Consider the following 8,665-nt stretch of genomic DNA (forward strand, 5'->3'; position numbering starts at 1 on the left):
AATATGTCATCTTAATCCCTGGAAAAAGCTTCTTTTTCTCCCCTACTTTTCCATGGATTTTTTTTTTTTCTTTTTGGTAACTATTTATTCTCCATTGTTTTATTTCTTGGCTTTGTGGATAATCATGTATTTCTGTGGTTGGTGTCAGTTTGCATGGTTATTGTTATGTGTAGTTATTATTATGTCAGATACCACAAAGCAGTCTGGAAATCCTGCCTATATTCGTGGGCATGTCTGGACTGCTTGACTGAGCTAGTGCCTTTGAAGCTTAGAAATACGACAGCATTGACATCTCATTTATTTTCAGCCTGTACCTATTAAATAAACAGCAAACCGGGAAAAAAAAACATGACAACTACTTGCTACTGTTCAGCAAATAAATCCTATCCCAAAGGCAAGAAGACTTTCTTAAAGTCTGATTCTCTTGTGCTTTTCTTAGTTTCTTAAAGCAATTATATCTGCAGGCTTTGGGGGAACTGAAAAAATACTTCATCTAGGGAGCTGCACTCACAGATCTCTGGGCTTTTTAGGCTTCAATAGATGCCAGTGGGAGAGGCATCTGAAGAAATATATGAGGGCTAAGACCCAAGTTAATCATAAATTTCTGTTGATCCACATGGCTTACGATATGAACATGGCTTACAGAATGAAGTCTTTCCAGTAAAACAAAGATTTCCTGAACCTTTTAATGGACATATAAAAAGTTCTCAGTAAAACTTGGTATTTTCTTAGCATTCCTGGAGCATCCCTCAGATGTGTAATGCTGCAGCATGCAGCTCTGCATCATGGTTTTATTTAGCACGCAGAAGTAGAGGGTAGGCACTGCATATCCCACCCAACCTTTTTGAGAGAATGGGAGATGTGCAGTCTCTAGGAAGCATAGAGAAGAAAATTTCCAAACCGGAAGCGTTTTCAGTTTTTTATTTGTTTAATTGCCTGCTAAGTAAAGCCTTTAATACATACAAACAAATCAGTTTAAAAGCAAGAGGGTTCATGTCTAATTAGCCTAATTATCAGGCTACCACATCAGCAACAAGTGGCTTGAAAAGGTACAATAAATGGGTAAGGCAGCAGGTGAGCGTATTTTGGGTTTTGCCTTGTTAGGCAGCCGATGAGAACTCCTCTCTGAACATCAGGGTGGGTCAAAATGAGGTGCACTAATCATCTTTACACAAACAAGAGATCTTTCCATTCCAGTATCTTTGAACTCAGAAGGTTGTTTGTACTAAAAACACTCCATGTTTGGTTGTTCAATCGGTAAAAGTTCACCAATATTCTAAGGCTCTAACATGTATAGGTCAGTCCATCTAAATTATCATCATCATCTTAATAAGATGACAGGATACTTGTTGGGTGTTAAAAAATCTATTCAAATAATGGCATGGAAATATTTGGAATATAATTCTGTTATTAGTCATTTTCTATGCTCAGAGAGGGAAAGAAATCTTGCTTTACAAACAGCTGCTTCTCACTTTCCCTTAATGCTTCTCACTTTACCTTCACACTTCTCACTTTACCTTAACATTTCAAAATGCAGCAGCTTTGCTCTGAACAGCAATACATAAGAGAGTATTTAGCTCAGTATTTACTCAGTCAAGCTTTAAAAAGTTTGTTTGTTCATAAAAGCGTAATTGGAGGATTTTTTCTTTTCTTTTTTTTTTTTTTTAAATGCAGGGCAATTGCTTCATGCTACTAAGGCAGAAAAGGCAAAGATTTGGTAAAACTGTCATTTTGGAAGTGCACACAGTGGCTGTATGAAGGCAGCATCATTACACTCAATCAGTTACACAGCTATCGTCAGACAGTCGAGGTGCAGATTGGAGCACCAGGCAGCCCTACAGCAAAATACAACATAATGCAAAGGAGTTCTGTTGTAAAATAGTACATCAGGAATTTTATTTTTGTCTACTTTGTCCTCCTTCCCTCGGAGAGGTTCATTAGTCTCCAGGGAAAGATGCAGGTTAATTCTTGCCTTTTAAAGAACTATGTAAAAGGGATAATTCTAGCCACTTTTCATGCAGATACTTGAACACCTGTTTCTCCTTCATTTATCTGCCAAAGAATATTAGTTCAGGATAACACCTACTGCTCTGGGGTTTTTTTACCTCTTAATAATGAGGTGAATACCACAAGTGGCTTTTCTGTAGGCCATAAGCAAAATTATATGCAACAAAATCATGAGATGCGGGGGTCGTATGATAATTTAACTATAACGTGAAGCTAAATTTGACATGCCATCACATGTAACTGTTGTGTTTCTTCACAGTGTGTTCATCTGAAATGTACACCACCCCCATATTCTGTGAGCCTGCTCTTTACTATGGAAATTCAAATATCTTCTAGTTAACCAATTTTAAGGAACCTTGCAATATTTGGAGATTATCAATGTCATCTTTTCCTGCTGCTTATTCCTCATTTGCAATTATAATAAACCATGATATTTCAGCCATCTCCACAGCAACTAATTATGATGGCAGAAATAGACTGACATCTATTGCTATTATGCAACAGAAATAAGTGAACTTCCACAAGAATAAATCATCCAGATCTTACTGATGTAAAAAAAAGACTGTGATAAAGTTGTAAGAGAAGAATATTTAGGTAGAGTTAATCATTAAATTGTAATATTTCTTCACTTACATCTGCATTTTGAAGCTACTTCGTGAATAATTTAATGTATTTATAACAACATAATGGCATTTTGATAATCTTCAGAAAAATATTTCAAGGAAGTGTCAGCTTTCATCAAACTTGCAGTCTTCCATAGAGCAGTGATTTTCAGCCTCACTGTGGTTCTTTTATGAAGCATTATTCAAAAGCTGCAGAACAGTTCAACTTTATTCTCTTTGTTAAAAAACCATCTACAGTCAGGTCATTACCTGACACTGGGCAGAATTTCACATTTCAGGTTTTCATCCATTGGCACTTCACGTACTGCACTGCCAGAAAGCAATTGGTAATCATTAAGATTTGTCCAACAGGAAATATAGCACACTCATGTACTTCTTAGATCTAAAAGAAAAAAAAAAAAGGGAAAAAAATTTGTTGATTTTGGTTTTGTCTTTTTGTTTAAAAGTCTTAGCTTTCTCTAGGATTAATGAATGAAGAATGCTGAAGCCCATGTTGCAGAAGGGTTCTAAGCCTGATGCCACATTAGCTAGCAACCAGCACTACATGTGCCATGAAACCTGAGCCCATTTTTGGAATTTTAGATGCTGATATGTTGGCCTCTGTATTACTTAACAGTCTGATTTATCACACAAGAAAAATCGCCTGATATGCATGGTGAGGAGATAAAATTCAGTTTCCATTCAAAGGCAAACTAGATGCCTTTGCACATTTCCCGACAATTAGGTAATTGAATACGGTGTATAGTTTTGTGTGTTGGGATTGAGGGTATTTCCTCCTGATTCATTAGACACATCATTTAAAGATAAATGCACTCAAGGACAGGCGTAGTAGATCAGTCTGAAGTTTGTGTAGCCCGTTATCTTCTCTTGCAGTCAACAGTTATGTTTAGTAAAAGCATACGCAAGAAGCAGGGTAAGTACGTATTTATCTGTCCTCTCACATAACAAACCAGATTGCAGCACTCAGAAATTCATAAGCCAAAAGCTGCATCCAAATTAAGGAGCCATGTGTGGATTTATCCTCCATCGCTTTGCGTCATTGGAACCCAGTTTCATTTTTGACTTTAACAGATACCTCTTGCAGTTAATTCCATCATGGAAAAAGATATTGTACACAAAAGCACCTTTGGGGGTTTTTTGGTTTTGGTTTTTGCTCAGCTGCAGTCTGATCATTTGTTCATTGTGCTTTATTTTCCAACCCTATTTTATGATTCTATGATTTCTTGTATTTTGTAAATGATTGAATGACTGTTCATGGTGTTATATACCTCTGTTGTACTCCCCATTGGTTTCCCAGGGTGAAGGCTTCTGTTTTGTAGTTTGCTGTAATGGTATTTGCTCTAACGTGGCCCATGGTCCCCAGAGCAGGTCATGCAAACTGACTCATGTCTGTCTCTGTTGTTATGGCCCCAGATCTGGAGCAATGGGTGATAACCACACTGCATGAGAGCAGGACCTCACGGTGCTGTCAAAGGCCACCTTATGCATTCAGAAGACAAAAGCCCCTCTGGCATGTTTCCCCTCATCTCTGGGTCCGGAAGAGTGCAAGGGCTGTAGGGATGCTTTGAAGGGCTATGCCAGGCCAAGGGAGCCTTGTCTGGTGCAGCTCTCACCAGGGATTACGTAGAATATGTGTGCTGATGCTGGCTGTCCTGTTTTGAGCCTTGATTTTCCTTCAAGTGAACTATATATATAGTTCATACAGAACACAATCTAGGTGACAGTTACTATGTGTTTTTGTGAATATCAGGGAACCAGGCCCTTGGTATAAAAGAAAAAATGACAAAAATGCAGTTTCAGTACTACTTTTTATTCTTGTACAAGATACTCCATCCCTTTAATCATTCTTTTCCGCTTTTCCATAACTTTTTTAGTTCTGCTGGATTAGTTCTCTGTTTGGAGATGGATAACCAGTCTTGCATTAGCTGTAGACTAGTACACTAGCACAAAGATGCTGTATTTATTTCCTAATAATTCCTAATTTCTGTTTCCTTTTTTACTGCCTCAACCATTAAGACAATGTTTTTGGAGAATTCTCTGCAGAGTTTCCAAGCTCTGTCTTCTGAGTGGGAATGACTAATATAGCTGTTATTAAGTGTGCATAGTTAGGGCTGCCTTTTCCCAAATGTCTTTTTTGTCTTATCAATGTTGAATTTTGTCACATGTCACTTAGTATCATAAGATCTTTTGTAGCTCTTTGCAGTCAGCCTTAGTTTTGACTTCAGTCATCAAATTTTGTCACCTCCCTATTGCCAGCCTTTCTAGAAATGCATCTTTATAAAGAAGAGAGCAGGTTTTACCGCAGCCCTCTCTTTTATGTTTGGGGCGTTCCTCCTTGCTTTCTACGTTGGAGCTGTTCAGCCTGGAGAAGAGAAGCTGCATGGAGATCTCACGGCAGCCTTCCAATATCTGAAGTGGGCCTACAAGGATGCCAGAGAGGGACTCTTCATCAAGGACTGTAGTGATTGGACAAGGGGTAACGGGTTCAAACTTACACAGGGGAAGTTCAGGTTAGATATAAAGAAAAAGTTCTTTACAGTGAGGGTGGTGAGGCACTGGAATGGGTTGCCCAAGGAAGTTGTGAGTGCTCCATCCCTGGCAGTGTTCAAGGCGAGGTTGGACAGAGGCTTGGGTGACTTGGTCTAGTGTGAGGCATCCCTGCCCATGGCAGGGGGGTTGGAACTAGATGATCTTAAGGGCCTTTCCAGCCCAAACCATTCCATGATTCTGTGTTATTAATCCACTAGAGGATGCTCAGTCTTATCTCATGAAATTTTAAGTCTTTCAGTGACCTTAACATAGGGGGTTTGAAACTCTGAAGGCACTAACATGGAAGAAAACATCATCAGTCATAGACTTTTATGAGCTTCCGACCTCAAACCCAGGATGATTCTTCTCCTATCTCTCTTCAGTTCTTGGTCTCCTATTTCTAGTTCTGTTCTATATTGCTGCTCCTACACTGGTAGTATGGAAACCGAGCTTACTGGTCTGTAATTCCCAGATGACTCTTAAAACCAGTAACCTTCTGTTTGCCATCTCCCACTTTTCTATCTTATGTAGGTTATATACCATGCTAATCAGTTCATGTTTGATTCCTGGGGAACTCTGCAAAGAAAGCTGCCTGGTCTTGACAGTATACTAGTCTTCATTTTGTTGATTTCTTTAAAAAGTTCCCCAAGTAACATTTCATTTAGAAAGACCTCCACAGCTTCTTTAAAGAAGAGATTTCACTTCTGGGAAAAATATTTAGCTTGTACACCACAGCCTTTACCCTTCTTGACCAATGCTTTTAACCTTAGATCATCTACGAATCTACACATTTTCTGTTTGGTTTAACAGATAAACATTATTAAGTTCTGGATAGTAGAGACACTTAGAGTGGAATACTGCCCTTACACCTTTACTTTGTACAATATTATCTACATTTATAATGTGATTACAGCATAAGAAATGTCTAGGCTATCATCATATCTCCTTCGCTTCACTGTCCTTCCTGCCTATTATTTTCCAAATTTGCTTCTCATCTCAGTACTGTTATTGTCTAAAGGTGGTTGGTATCTTCAAATCTGTCTCCCTATCCCAGACAAGTATCATTACTGTGTTTTTACATACAAAAAGAAGCACTAAGATAACATATAATACTGAGTGTAAAAATGCCTTATATTTTCAGGTAACTTCAGCACTTGCTGGAGAGGACCTAAAACCATTTTGTCATTAGTGGATTTTTCGTAAAACATACTGAAATTGCATGTGTGGCTTTACAGTAGCTTGAACTATTATCAGCTTCCAAAATAGAAAGTAGACTAACTAGACTGCAGTGTTTGGGGAGTTGAAGACACTTTGGGTTTCTTTTCAGCATTAAGTCTATTATGTACCAGCCAGCTAGTGTCATTGCACAAGCTGGAAATATCATCCGAAGATAATTGCTGGATGATGTGACAGCTGCAATTCAGGAATCTTCTTATTTTGGAGGAAGTGTCTGTTGCTTTGTGATTCAGTCATTTCTATAATCAAGTATTAAATGAGTGATTTCCTGTTTGGCTCCTAACAGAGGTCTGTGTTGAAGGGTTGATGCCAGTTCATTCTAATAACAAATCCATTTTAAATATGTGTGTGCTTAGTTGAGGTTTTCTGTGTGTACAGAAGTAGCGGTTGTTTCTGAGAAGTATTTGAAATCTTAATAGCTTCTCTCTCAAAACAGTGCTAAGCCAACTTCAGATTTAAGTAGGTATTTCTTAGTCACGAGCTATGCTTTGAAACATTTATTTTAAATAGGTGTACATGTGGACACAGATATACAACTATCCATCTTCTTTGTGTGTCTATTTGGCAGGCTGCTGTGTAGTACTAATTCTAGTATAAGTGGAAGAACTGTTTCCTAAACTTGAATTTACTACAACAGTGTTAGGGTAACGTGCAGGTATTTTTTAGGTTATTCCAAATCCTTATCTGGTGAAATAGAAGCACCAGCAGATAAAGCTTTCTTCACTGTACCCAAAATAGATATCATTAGGGAGTAAAGCACTGTTTTTACATGTCTGTCTGACTGTCAATACCAGGCAATACATGTTTGCAAAGTCACAGCTGTAAGGTAAACTCAAGCTGTAAAACAAACTACACAGTAGCTGGCTGGTGCTATAGAAAGAGTTGTGCTGCTTGTCTTACTTACTACAGCTCCCTTTTCTACCAGCAAGGTGATCCTCCCAGCTGGCAATCAGGGGGACCAAATACTGGCCAGTAGTTTGGTTGTCATCTCCTGGTGGTCTGGCCAAGCATTCCTTCTCCCTTCTTATCATCAGCCTGCTACTGTTTTGGTTTTATCTCGAAATTTTCCTCCCTTTTTCTAATTTTCTAAACTAATTCCTTCACCCTTTAAAAGTTACACTGGAGAATCCAGTTCCCTGACATCTGCTAGACTTGTTTCTATAAAATGTGCTCTGTATTTGCCATCTGGATGTGTTGTCTGATGAAGAGCAAATCCAAAAGCAGCAGCTTGCCTGGTTATTTATATCCCATGTGTAAACTCTGTTCTGGAGAGAATTCTTCAGAGAGCTGCAGGAGTGATTATCTTATTCTAGTGATGCCCACCATTTAGATGCTTTGCTTTTCACTTTGAGGAAGGTGCCTTGAACTATTATGCAGCAGAATAATGCAAATAGACAATTCTGCCATTACAGGTGACACTGCAGATCCCTACTGCAGTGTTGTCTGTCTGGGTACCATCTTCTCAGGATGAGGGGAACTCACAGCAGATACCTCACCTAGCTCTTTGCTAATTTACTTTTAGCATAGTTGTTTATTGTCCATACAGAAATCTGAGACTGCAAGGTGCCTAAAGGAATTAGAATCACTTGTAAAAAGCAGCCGTTCTTTGGGACATGTAGCTGCTGCTGCTGTTCATACATATTTCTTTCAGATGGTATCATTCATCTTGTCTGTTTGCAAAGGCTTGATGAACCCATGTTCTTCCTGTTTCTTCGGTGCTATACAATTTTCTGCATGTTCTAACAGAGAAGCCTGTAGGAGAACCCATCATTTCATCCACTAGTGGTCCATGTGAAAACATGAATAGATCTCCTATCATAAGGATTATGTCAGCTGCCTTCTTTTGGCACTTAGGACATAGCTTCATAGCAGTTAAGAACTGGGGTGGTAATAGCTATGCTTAATTTATCTTTAATCTAGCTATAGCTATTTAGGGTGCTGTAGGTAGCAATACGGACTTCGGCATGGGTTGTTCTAGCCTGCCATGTTTCTTACTTGGATGAAAGCCTTCAAATAAGTCAGTACCACCCCCTCATTACTGTTTTTGATGCCTAAATTATGTATACTCAGAATGCCCAGTGTATGGCTTTGTGTGCTGCAATCACATTGTAATTGCAGAGCAGGTTACTGTAAGACGTGCAATTTTACAGTGCTGCAAATTTCTTTAATTGAGCTACAGAGTCTCATTTTTCATTAAGTTGTGGAAAGCAATACCTGTTGGTGGCTCAGCTTTCCAGTTCTTGACCTAGTATTTCCTAGGAATTCCTGCT

This window comes from Nestor notabilis, unplaced genomic scaffold (genome assembly GCF_000696875.1).
Source record: "Nestor notabilis isolate BGI_N333 unplaced genomic scaffold, ASM69687v1 scaffold2707, whole genome shotgun sequence".
NCBI classification, from domain to species: Eukaryota; Metazoa; Chordata; class Aves; order Psittaciformes; family Psittacidae; genus Nestor; species Nestor notabilis.